Source organism: Balaenoptera ricei, chromosome 18, assembly GCF_028023285.1.
Source record: "Balaenoptera ricei isolate mBalRic1 chromosome 18, mBalRic1.hap2, whole genome shotgun sequence".
Taxonomy (NCBI): domain Eukaryota; kingdom Metazoa; phylum Chordata; class Mammalia; order Artiodactyla; family Balaenopteridae; genus Balaenoptera; species Balaenoptera ricei.
This window is the reverse complement of record NC_082656.1, coordinates 1,333,736-1,346,859: the sequence shown is the minus strand read 5'-3', so window position 1 is coordinate 1,346,859 and position 13,124 is coordinate 1,333,736. Positions and strand designations below refer to the sequence as shown.

The following is a 13,124-nucleotide window of genomic DNA, read 5'->3' as shown; positions in this document are numbered from 1 at the left end:
GGGGACAGATCACTTGATAGCTGGATAGTTTAGGAAATGTCATGTGGTTGCCTGACCACAAGTTCAGCCATTTGCCGTCAGTACTTTAAGAATTCCTTCTTAATTAGTCATTGCAGGCATCTATGGCTTCTAGACTTTCTTTGATTCCTGGTTAGCCTTCATTACAGCCTTCTTTTGTTAGCGGGACTTGTCCTTTTTCCCCAAATTTTGCAAAATAGTTACTGATTACTCCAGAAAGCTCATTCCACATGGAAGGAAGTCTAATGACGTGAGACGTATTGTGATCACCGCTAACATTTCATTCTGCATTGAGCCTCCTTCCAGGCTGGCCCTTCGTGCAGGGGACCCTCGTCCAGGGCTCTTCACCTGAGGGTGACAGATCCCAAAAGTCTGTGGATCGAACTCAAGAGGCTTGTGAACTTGGACGGGGAAAAGTTACGTCTTAATCTTCTCCAACTTCGAACTGAAACTTACTTAGCATTTCCTTCGAATTACGAATGTGGGCAGCACGATACAGGCAGGCTAGCAGAATCTGTGCCTTTGTCTCCAGTAGAAGTCATAGATATTTTCACATCACATGACAATTTTGTAGTTATTCTTGAAAGACCATTTCTGGTCATCACTGCCTCAAAACTAGGGAAGTTGTTAGATCTGCCAACCGATCTTAATGCATGAACGAAGAGACACATATATTACTATATCACCAGATTTCTAAAATATTTGTTCACTGTATTTCAATAAAACTGGTTTCCTTTGGAATCATATGTATTTTATTTTATGCCTTAGAAAATATTCTGAGAAAGAGTCCACTGGCTTCCCCAGACTGTTAAAAAGTTCCTGGCTCAAAAAAGATGAAAAAATCCTGCTTAGCCAGATTGAGAGATGTTATTTATTTCTGAAATTTATTTCTGAAACATGTAAGGGTTGGAAACCCACCCCCACCATGGCTCTCAGGGCACTGCCAGCCCGACTTCAACAATTGCTCGGAATTCAAAGGAGCTGAAGGGAGGGGAGGTGGCCAAGGGCAGGGCAGTGGAAACAACACTTGCTTAGGGACCAGCCCTCCCATCTGGGCCTGGGGATTTGCTGCTATTTCATCATCATGGTGACAGCCTTTGCTCTTCAAGATAATAATCTTCAAATTCCTCAGTTTTGGTGTGAGCCTCAGTATTTTCAGTGGCTCCAAAACAAAAGTAGATTTACTGCAAATGTACTGCATAGTTTTCAGTGAAGCTCAACCTTGGCCCGTTGTACAGAAACGCATGAAACGGCCCCAGCTTTGCTGGCTATAAAACCCAACTGGAAGCTGTTCCAGGCTCAGGAGGAAGACGGTTGTTTAATAAAGAGGAGGAGGAGGAGCGGAAGCAGGAGAGAGCCCTGTCAACTCTCTTAGAGACGCTGAGAAGATGGGCACTGGCCGGCCGGCAGGCTCTGGTTATAGCACGCAGGGCACCAGATCTGGATTTGAAACCTCGGTTAGCCACTTGCTAACTAGATTTGGGGCGAATTAAAGTCTTTGAGCCTCCTTTTCGTCTCTGTGAAATGCAGTTTACCAGTGGATATTTTGGTTGCTTGAGCATGTTAAATTTCACTGATTTCCACTCAACTACACCACTTCCACCAAAAAACAGGCTGTGAAGCCAAGCATAAATGGCTGAGCCCGTTTTTAAACCAATATTCCACTTGTTCATGCCTTTTGTCCTATCATGTACCACGTGTTTAAGAATAAATTGTCTTCAAACCAAATGTCAGTCAACTGTGCAAAGTCACACAAACCAATTTTTTGTCTTTTACATGGAAATAACAGTTCAATAGTAGCAGATACTTTTTTTTAGAATACAATAAGAAAAAATATTTAATTCTTCCTTCTAGACCAGGGGGGTGAAATGATAGGTCTCTGAGCCTAATTCTCGGGAACTATCTTAAAATCATGTTGCCAAGACCCCGGGCCTCTCACCAGAGCGGGCCCCCTAGCACCTCATTTGTGTTTTCCACAGCTGCCCGCATTTGAACTTCAGATTCCAGCTGTGATACCCCGTGAGCATTCAGCCCTTGCTCTGTTAGTCTATTACTTTGAACTCCTGTCCTGATGCTGCTCTGTACATAGCGCTCCGTTACGATTCCTCTTCCACGTGGGTGGGGGGGGGGGTCCCTCCATCAATCCTTTGTGTTCATGCTGTTCGAGCCCTTGGCACAGAAGTGCTCAGCGGACACTACCGGCTGCCACGCAGTCCTGTCCCGCCATAGTCAACAGGGCACCCACGGAAACGGAGTGTTACACGACTATGGGATCCTGGGCCTTTTAAGCAATACAGTAACCCGCGTCACCCAGACCTGTGCTCAGCGTTTAGCACTGGAATCACGAAGGCAACTTCAAATATGAAAGCTGTTCTCAGCTGAGCAGAAAAGCGCTTGTTTTTCACACAGATGAACCCCATGCGTCAGTGTTTTGCCAGTTGTACTCTTTGCAGCACTTACGTGGGGTGACCTCACTGCACAGTAATGCCCAGCACTGCCAGGGAATGCTCAGGGCTGAGCCCCTTGGACTGGCGTCTGGGCTCAGGTGGCCCACGTGGCACTTTAGACCATGCCCGTCAGGAGAGCTGCTTCCTGGAAGGGAAAGGGCAACTTCCTCCACGCAGTCCTCACCGTGGGGGTATTGCTCCTCTTGGGCAAGAAACTGAAATCAGCTGACCATCTCTCTTCACCCCTAGTCTCAGGTTGCTGACATTCTGAGAGGTTTTCAGTGACACGTTCCGATGGGCATGTGACCTGCCCACACGGGGTGTGGCCTCGGAGTCCCCCTCTGAACCAGCCTGACCTCCGTTTCCAGCTGAGATCGAGGCCATCTTGTGTGTGTGCACGCGTGCGTGTGTGTTTGACAAACGATAGGGCTCGACTTTGATCAATTCAGCTAATTATGCAATGAGTGTAAAAACACTCAAAAAAAGGTGGAGTGGTGACATAATACTATCGGACGTCAACAAGTTCAAAGTCATCTGCATATTTCCAGTCTAACCTGTAAACCCCACATTTCTTCTCTTTGTATAATAGCATTAAAAGAAAACTAGGACTATCCCTGAACCAGAACCCTGAATTTCAGAGACGGTCCATAACATGTCGCTCTGCTCTCACCAAACAAAATACTTGTCAGGCCTTAAAATGGCTGAGAATTAATTCCACAGCTGGCAGTTGTGATGTTCACCCTGTGGTATTCCTTCCTGAGGTTAGGGAAATTCCATTCAAAGTCCCCAGATTCTTCTATTGTTTTCAGTATGTACAGCATGTAGAATTTAATATAGCTAAATAGTTTTACAAAACAAAATTCACTATCTGTAGGATGTTGGTCACAAAATCATGACAAATGCCTGTTTTAGACTTTCTGATCATGATTCCTAAGAAGGCACCGCTACAGGCTGTAACTGGGGGCAGACGGCGCTGTCACCTTCTGTAGAAGTGCACTTCCCTCCCCAAATGTGACATGAATAATTTGACTCATTAGATGGAAAACTGACAGAAAGATTATTGGCTCTACCCTCCCTGCTAAATAGGACGTTCTTTTCCCTCTTGATATCTGGTAAGCTCCAGCTCTTCAGGATTTTTCCTTGGATAAAAGTTTCAACGAACACCTACCATATGCTGGGGACTTCACACCTATGTCTCTCTCCTTTGGTTCTCATGACACCATGGGACAGATATGAATCCCTGCTCTGTAAAGGAGGAAACCAGGGCTCTGAAAAGTTCCAAGAAACTGGGTCAAGATCTCATTACTAACCAGATCCGTTGGCTCCAAAGGCTGGGTCTTTCCAGTCCACTCAGCTGCCTCCTGGACCAGAGGTCATGTGCTTGCAATCCAGGATCAGGGAAGGCTTCCTGGAGGAGGTGGCAGGATGGGGAGCTGATTGAAGATCAGGGTGATGGAGCTTTCAGAGCAATGAGTGGGAAAAAGAATTAAGGATCAAAATCACAAGGAAAATAATTAGAAACACAACGTACACATAGCATTCCTGGGCACCTGCTAATCACCCCGTTGGGCAGCAGTTAACGTCAATCGTTCTACCACATTTATTGGTCACTGCCCATGTGCCAGCCCCTGTTCTGGGCGCTGAGGATGGAACTAAGGCTGAACGGTTCCAGCGCTGTTGGCCGCAGCGGGGTAAGGCCTCTCCTTCCTTCGCCTTCACCTACTAATCCTTCCACCCCGGCCTTTTCCAGGAGCCTTGGAAGCGCGTCCAGGACGCAAAGCTCAGACAGAAGCCTGGCAGCGGAGCAGCGCGAGGAGGGTCTGTCTGTCCTGAGCTGTCACCGGGTCGGGGGGGGGGGGGGGTGGTCGCGGGAAGGGACCCGCCGGCGCCTGACCAGCTCCGGGTCCACTGGTCCACTGTCTGCGCCTTTGACCGCGCTTGCCGCCTAGGCCCGGCCCCGGCTCCGCGCCCCCGCACCCGCCTTGGCCGCATCCCAGCGGCATCCCGTCCCTGGGGATGGGGGAGGGCTCTTCCCCGCTGCCTCGGCTCCACGCGGCCCGGGAACAGGCGCCCCAGGCTGGGGACAGAAACCGAGGGGCCCCCGGCCGCGGAAGGAGCGGGCGCCCGCGACTCTGGCCCGTCCCCTCCCTCTACGCCTCGCTGGCCTCCACGCACCGCCCCGTCGGGTAAGACTCGAAACCAGCCAGCCCGCCTGAGTTTGGTTTCCAGATGGGTTTTGTTTCGTCGGCAAAGTGTTTTCTCAAAAACGGACTCTGCAAATTTCTAGGCGAGTCGCGCCTGCCGCCGCGAGTCGGATGTGGTTCCTTCCTCGGGGGGCCTCACCTGGTGGTCCTCGCAGGTACCTGCACCTCCTGAGCCACTTGGCAACCCTGAGGCCAAGCTGGGCCCATCCCGCGCCAGCAGCCCCCTCGTCCTCCGAGCCCGCAGCTGGGGTTCTAGAGCAGGTTGGCGGAGGCTTCCGACAAAGGACGCGACAGCAAATTTGGCAGCTCTGCGGGCGACACCGTGTCCCTCACGACTGCTGCCGTAGGGCAAGAGCGGCCACAGACAGCACCGAATGGGTGCGCGTCCCTGTGTCCCCCAAAAGCTTCATTCACAGACACTGAAATACGGATTGCATATAATTTTCACGAGTCATGAAATATTCTTTTTCTGATTTTCTCCCCCAATCATTGAAAAATGTAAACACCATTCTTAGCTCATGGACCACATAAGAACCGGTGGTGGGACAGACCTGGCCCGTGGGCCACGGTGTGCTGACCCCTTCCTTGTACTGGTTGAGTTGTGTTCCTCCAGAATTCCTGTTGGAGTCCTCAGCCCCAGGACCTCAGACTGTGACCTCATTTGGAGAGAGGGTCCTTGCAGAGGAAATCAAGCTGAAATGAGGTCGTTAGGGCGGGCCCTAGGCCACATGATTGTGTGTCCGTACAAACAGGGGAAGTCTGAACACAGACACAGACAGAAGAAAATGGTGTGGAGACCCCTGCGGCCACCGAAGCCGGGAGAGTGGCCTGGCACACACTGTCCCACGGCCGTCAGTGGGACCCAGCCCTGCGGACACCTTGACGGCAGGCACGCCGCCAGCCTCCAGGACTGAGAGCCAGGAACTTCCATCGTTTGAGCCCCCGGCGTGAGGTGCTCTGTTAGGTGGCCCCGCAAACCGCTCCCCCCGCCACCCATCCCGCATCCTGTCCCCCAACCCCCCGCAGATTCTCGAGCCTCAGGGCCTGGGATGCTGCGGGCGCCCACCCTCCCTGCCCTGTGCCTGCCTAGCGCCACTCCCTCTGGCGCTCAGAGGCCACTTCCTGGGAAAGGCCAGACCCCACGTGATTTGGTTGGAAGTTCACCTCCTGGAGGCTGTAAATTCTACGATGACAGGGTCCTGTCTGGTTTGCTCACCACTGTGATCTCAGCACCCAGCACTGTGCCTGGAATTCAGCACACATGTGGTGGATGAATGAACGAAAAAATATTTATGATTCCTGAAATTCCACCTAAAGAGATTCAGTCTTTTGAACCTTAAATGCTTTCCATCTCCTGGGTTCCCTCTAAAGCACAAGTACCCAGCGGTTATCAGTTACGGAGGGAATGTAGTCCAGAAGGGCCAGACGTGGCCTCCTAAGCGACCACACGTGGGATGTAGAGAACAGCATCTCCTTCCGTGGGAATCAGGCCAGGACTCCAAAGGGCATTTTCAAGGACCCTCCTCTCTTACTTTTGCCCCCCTCTTAGGGCCCGCTAATAAAAAGGACCTGGGCTTGGGAGCATATGTGATCCTACACTATTTTTATTGTACTTAGTAATTAAAAATTAGTCTGGAGAAGAGACTGGTAAACGTGTCCAGAACGGTTCCCCAGTCGGGGGCGGGGGAGGGGTGCGCAGGGGGAGGCGGGGCGCGAGCCGCAGCCTGTGTTTGCAGGAGCGAGTTCCGGGCACTCAGCCCCCTCACAGCCGGTTCCCTCCCAGCGTCCGCCCCCGCCAGCTGCACTTCTTGGCTTCTCCCTCTGTATTCTGCCACTTCTTCCCTTCCTAGCCAGATTTCTTCTACAATTTCTCCAGATTTCTGTAGCTGTGTTCAATATTTGAGTAGTTACACATTCGTTAGAGGGCTCTTCAAGATGCTTCACGTCTCTGCACTTTTAGTTGTGTGTAGAATAGGTGGACGTGAACTTGCCCTTTTTAAAAATAAATTTATTTATTTATTTATTTATTATTTATTTATGGCTGCGTTGGGTCTTCATTGCTGCACGCGGGCTTTCTCTAGTTGCGGCGAGCGGGGGCTGCTCTTCGTTGCGGTGCGCGGGCTTCTCATGGCGGTGGCTTCTCTTGTTGCGGAGCACAGGCTCTAGGTACACGGGCTTCAGTAGCTGTGGCTCGCGGGCTCTAGAGCACAGGCTCAGTTGTTGTGGCGCACGGTCCCTGAACCTGCCCCTTGATCTGGGGGAAAGCTTTGTTTTTTAATCTATTTTTCTCTTTCTGGATCTAAGTACAGCTTATATTCACCGTCACCATCTTCCCTCCATCATAATTTCACCCTGGAAGACAAACATTAAAATGCAGACTTAGTCCTTCAGGCTAAGCCAAGTCCTGTTTCGTGTGAATGTAACTTACTATTATCAGCAGTATTGAGAAAAATGGTTCCTTGGTGGTCAGCAGCCATTTACAAGAGAAAGTGTCTCTTTATCCATTCTTATTTAGTACTAATTCCTTAAAGTTCCAAAGTCCTCTTCTGAGGAAAGCCATGAAATAGAACTAAATTAAAACTAATTACATGGGCCTTCCCTGGTGGCACAGTGGTTAAGAATCCGCCTGCCAATGCAGGGGACACGGGTTCGAGCCCTGGTCCGGGAAGATCCCACATGCCGCGGAGCAACTAAGCCCGTGCGCCACAACTACTGAGCCCGGATGCCACAACTACTGAAGCCCACGCACCTAGAGCCCATGCTCTGCAACAAGAGAAGCCACTGCAATGAGAAGCCCGCGCACCGCAACGAAGAGTAGCCCCCGCTCACCGCAACTAGAGAAAGCCTGCGCACAGCAACGAAGACCCAACGCAGCCAAACATACATACATAAATAAATAAATAAATTTTAAAAATAAATAAAACTAATTACATGACAAGAATAATATTTCTTGTTAACAGAAAATATTCAAATGGTTTTGGGGCCACCGACTAAGGAATGGCTTCTAATTTCAGAGAGATTCTATTTCACCTGAGGGAAACGAGGTGAGAAAGGCCCACTTACTGTGGTTATTTTGTTTCTGCCACGTCCATGGGGACTTCCATGTGCTCATTTATTATGTAAAAAAAATTACTGAGTGACTTCTACGTACTAGGCAAGGGGCTAGATAGTTTGGCAGCTACTGTACCCACCCAAACCCTGGGCCCTAACCTCAAGGAGCTGAAAGTCTAACAGGAGAACTAGGACGAGTCTGCAAATAAACACTTCTCAGCAGGTGCCGCTGGGAATTCAAAGGAAAGGAAAGTGGTCCTTTCCAACAGAGACCATCAAGGACAGCTTCTTGGAGATGCTGCAGTAGAACCAAGCCATGACAGAGGGTGTAGTATTGACAATTTCCTCTTGTTGCCATAACAATTCCACAAACGAGGCTAAAGCATCACAAATTTATTATCTTCCAGTTGTGGAGGCCAGAAGCCCAACACGGGTCTCACTGGCTAAAACCAAGGTGTTGGCAGGGCGGCCTTCAGCCTGGAGACTCTAGGGAGAGTCTGTTTCCTGTCCATTTGGGTTGTTCTTTGTGGTTGTAGGACCCAGGGCCCTGTTTTCTTGCCGGCTGTAGGTTGAGAGCTTTTCAAAGCTTCCGGAGGCTGCACGTGGCCTCTTCTGACCTACCTTCCCATCGTCAGGGAGTAAGCGTAGGTTTCTTTAAGTCACTACTTTGTGGTAGTTTGTTACAGCAGCGGTAGCAATCTCCCATTAAAAATAAAACTAATGGAAAAGACTCTGACAAGTACAGGTTTCTGGTAACGGACTGTACTGCTGAACTGAATGAATAAGCATTTTCAGAACTCTAATGAAAAACTGATGAACTCATAAAAGTGCTAACAAAAGATCAAGATGAAAAAAAAAAATTAATTACATGGGACTGAGTGAACTGATGAGGATGAGTATAATTTTTGTGACTTTCTGTCTGAATTTAAAAAAAAAAAAAAAATTCCACAAGGACTCAGAGGCAAAGAATATACAAATCAATTTTCACTGCAAAGTAAAGGAGCTGTTACAGTGGAGGATTACTGGACTGAATGTCAATACTATGACATAGTATGAGTGTGTTTTATGTTTGGTAATTGCAATCATTGTTGCTTTTGTTGTGGTCATCCATGTACAATGCTTGGTGTCAGTCGATTTATCTCTTGTAAAAATAAAATACAGTGTGTGTGTGTGTGAAAAAAATAAAAATAAAAAAAATAAAAAAATAAAAAAAAAAAATAAAAAAACAAATAAAACTAAATCCTCCCCGTGAACCCTCATTCTCCTCCAGCTGCTGCTTGATCACTTTCCTCCCCTTTCCAACTGTATGTCTCAGAGTTTTTTGTCTTTTGCTACTGTGCTCATCACAATATCTCCCATCTAGCAGCTCCTCTACCAAAAGAGCTCTTTGCTAAGATTCCAGTGGCTGCCATGTCTTTAAATCCAGGGGGCATTTTCCAGCTATCATTTTACTTGCTTCTTAGTAGCCTGTATCTTGGTTGATCCCTCCCTCCTTGAAACACTCTTCCTTTTGTTTCTGAGAAGCCCTGTTTTCCTCCAGCCCCCGGCAGCTGATCTGTTTCCTGTGCAGACTCCCCCTGCGCTTCACCATGAATGTTGCATTTCCTCAGCGTCACGGCCCCTCCCATTCCATCCAAACTGTCTGCGAGGCTCTGCCTCCACACCTTATCCACGGTACCTGTAGGGCAACTCACATGTTCGCATCTCCCCTGCTACAAATCAGTGTCCACGACGGCCTTCGTCATCTCCATCCACTCCACAGCGGCTCAGAAGACACCTCCAAAAACAAATTTAAGGTGTCGGTCCACAGGACAGCACCGGCACCCCAGTTACATAAGTGAGAGCCCAGGAGCCACGCCCTTCTCGTGTGGTCCAGATGGTCAACCCATTACTGGGGTCTCAAAGTTTGACCACTGTTATTTCTCCATTTCAGCTACTTTTTCCCTCATCCATTGTTCCTATCCTGGCTCAAGCTGCATCACCTCCGTCTGCAACTAGTAACATTCTGGCCTCCTGTCTCCACCCCCACCCCCCAATCATTCCCACACAGCCGATCCTGTCATTCCTCTACTTGGGACCCTTTCATGACTCCCACTGTTCTGAGTATTAAGACTGAAATCCTTAATGTGACCTTAAAGGCCCCGGGTGCCTCCCTCTCCTTCCTCACCTCCGATCTCTCCCTGCATCTCTGCACTCCAATCACAAGGGTCTTTTTCAGTGTTTGAGATGCTGGGTCTTGTTCCTTCCACCACAGGGCCTTTGCACAGGCAGTGCTTCCCCCCACCCCACCACACCCCACCCCACCCCACCCCACCCCCTCTCAGAATGCTTTCCCTGTTCGTCTTGTTAATTTCTTCTCTGCTTTTGCATCTCAGCTAAAGTGCTTCCTCATTTCCTAGCCCAACCAGGTCACATCCCCTCTATGATAAGAGCTCAAGGAGCTGTGTGTCTTTCCTTTACAGTATTAATCACAATCCAAAATTTCCGTGAGTTTGTAGTGTTACCTGGTGATTATTTGCCTCTCCCGCTAGACTTGGAAGCTCCACGATAATGTCTGTTGTCACTGTTTTGTCCCCAGGGCCTAGCACATCTGGGTGCCCAATAATGTTGAACAAATTAGGTGCTGCTGGAGAGGGTGACAAGTCTGGCATATCGTAAGTTCTCAATAAATATTTGTCCTTTTGACTTTCAAAGCTTGTTGAGACACAAACGGGAGAATGTCTAGCAAGTAGTTGGAAGTGTGAAAATGAAAACATTGGATTTTTGTAATGCAGATCATAACTTTCGTGACCCATGAACACACCCAAAATTCCCATTTATGCAAAATACCAGAGAGAAAGGGTAGGCAAACTCAAGACCTTGCTTTTCCTTGAGGTCGTCTTTCAGTGTAGACATAAACCATCCTCCACCCTTTTGCCCTATGAACCCTGGGCACTGTGACGCCTTCTGCCAGAGTGTAGTCCTCTCACCTCCAACCTCTACTTGAGCTCAGTTAAATTTTCTCTCACCTCCTGTGATAGCTCCCAAATATTTTTTCAGCTCCTCTTTTCCCCAAGGATTGACTCGACAGCACATGATCACGGAGCTGCCATCCACCTTCCCTCTGCTCTCTCAGAAGGCCACTCTCCGCATGTCTTAAATGCCTGCCTTCCTGTGACTTGCTTCTGCCCTCTCCCCCTTCCCAGATCTTTGCCTTGAACTCTAGTTCCTCCTCTCACCTCTGACTTTCTGAAGGGTATTAGCTCTGGGACATTTTTCGAGTTCCAACCCCCAAGCCCAGAAACTCTTCTTCTCCTGGGGTTACAAGCAATCAGATGCAATCTGCCTGCCTGCTTCCCAACATTTATAGGTTTCCCTTTGCTCTTTCAAGTTTGGCAGCCTGTCTGTCCGTGGGCCTCCTTCCACTTCTGCACATGATATCACCTTATGATAATCTCATCATGGGTTTCATGATCAAAACCCATTTATCCAGCATCTGAAGAAAACACACTCAGTTTTTCTTTTCAGGTCTGGTTGATAAAGCAAAATACATGGTCTTAAAAGCAACTGTTCAATGACAACCATAATGACATTTAGTAGTTAATTATAAATTAAAAGTTAAAAATAGACCATGAAAATGTTCTTTTTACAATTACACAATTAAATATTTCTTGTCAATTTAGATTGGCTCAGATGTTTCCCTTCGAAAATGTTAATTTTATTATAGAGATTGATTTTGTTGAGACAAAGAGTTGGAGCCTTACACTTTTTGTTCTTCCTAGTGCAAGTTTTACCAATGTTCACTGCAAAAGATTAGATTAACAATCTGAATGGAAAGTTTTAGAACATCTAGGAGCATTCAGACCTTCACGGTAGGATTTTTCTTTCAATTACAGACACAAGAACATCCTGCTCATGTCTGCAAAGGAAACAGAAGTTGCAGCCAACTATAAATGTAATGAGAAGTAAGTAAGTAGCTGGTGTCGCTGTCACAGCTCACTCAGCATAAAAAGCAAACGCACTGAGGATGTGGTAAGAAAAGAAAGTTCGTTTTAGCAATTGTCTCTCAATAATGTAAAGTGTCAACATAAGAATTCTTTAAATGCAGAATGTGATTTTTATCTTGACAGTGTTTCTTTGAAGTCTTCTGGGAACACGTCTTAAATTATTGAGCAATTCTGACTTATGCAATCACATACTTCATTATTCATCTGAGAAGCAGAGTGGCTATTCGGAGAATGAAGCTGGGTTCTGTGTTGGAAGGGGCTGGAAAGGCAGGTCTGCAGAGACTGGCAAGGTGGCCACCCTGTAAGGCCTGCTGTGACCCTGGGCCTTTCCCTAAATATGCCCTAGAGGTTTTTACCAAATTTTCCAGGAAGCTCTGTTTTCCAAAATGGCTCAAAGCAATTAGAAATAAATTAAAATCAGAGAAGGTTTACTCTCTCATGATTTTAAGATTGGAAAACACATGTAAGAATTGAAATTTAGGGAATTCCCTGGCAGTCCAGTGGTTAGGACTCTGCACTTCCACTGCAGGGGGCATGGGTTCCGTCCCTGGTGGGGGAACTAAGATGTTGGAAGCCACGTGGCGTGGCCAAAAAAGAAAAAGAAAAAAAGGAAAAATGGTTAAGATGGTAAATTTTACGTCAGGTATTATTTACCACAATTGAAAAAATAAAATAATTTTAAAAAGAAACCTAGTGGTACAACATAAAGGCTTTTGAAAAAAATATAAGGTATGAAACATTTCTGGTTATTCATCTACTATCTATTAATTGACTACTCTCTTAAAAACAATAATAATCCACTTTTCCATAAGTCTGACTTCCAGTAATATAAACCCTTTGGGAAATGTCCAGAAACTGAGGACAAGAGATGTTTTAATACTTGAAATAGCATCACAAGGCCCTAGCTCTCCTCTGCATAGGAAAGGCTTTTAGGAATAAGAGGTTCTGTTAGCTCTTAGTTTACATACAGTTTTGAGAAGCGAAGTAATCTTTCATAGCCAACAGCAGATTAAAAGCAGAAAATTAGTGGGAATTCCCTGGCAGTCTAGTGGTTAGGACTTCATGCTTCCACTGCAGGGGGCACAGGTTCGATCCTTGGTTGAAGAACTAAGATCCCGTAAGCTGTGTGGCAGAAAATTACCTAACAGAGGAAAACAACAAAAAATCCCTCAAAAGAACAAACAAGGTGGGGAGGGAAATAGGGTGTTAAGTGTTTAATGCGGACGGAATGTCAGTTTGGGAAGATGAAAAAGTTTCGGAGATGGATGGTGATGGCTGCACACAATGTGAATGTACTTAATGCCCCTAAACTGTACAGTTAAAATGTGATAAAATGGTAAATTTTATATTATGTATATTTTATTGCAATAAAAAAAGACAGTTAAAAAAAAAAAAAGAGTTCGTCATCAAAGCATATC

At 47.1% G+C, this 13,124-nt stretch overlaps 1 long non-coding RNA gene across 1 annotated transcript; it reads right to left on the bottom strand.

Annotated features, from left to right (window-relative positions):
- Nucleotides 1–6,720: 6,720 nt before the first annotated feature.
- On the bottom strand, nt 6,721–10,808 carry LOC132352582 (uncharacterized). Its single transcript, XR_009498795.1, has 3 exons — nt 10,729–10,808; nt 9,415–9,497; nt 6,721–7,021 (listed from the first exon to the last, which is right to left on the bottom strand). It is a non-coding gene; the product is annotated as an uncharacterized LOC132352582 (long non-coding RNA).
- Nucleotides 10,809–13,124: the final 2,316 nt, after the last annotated feature.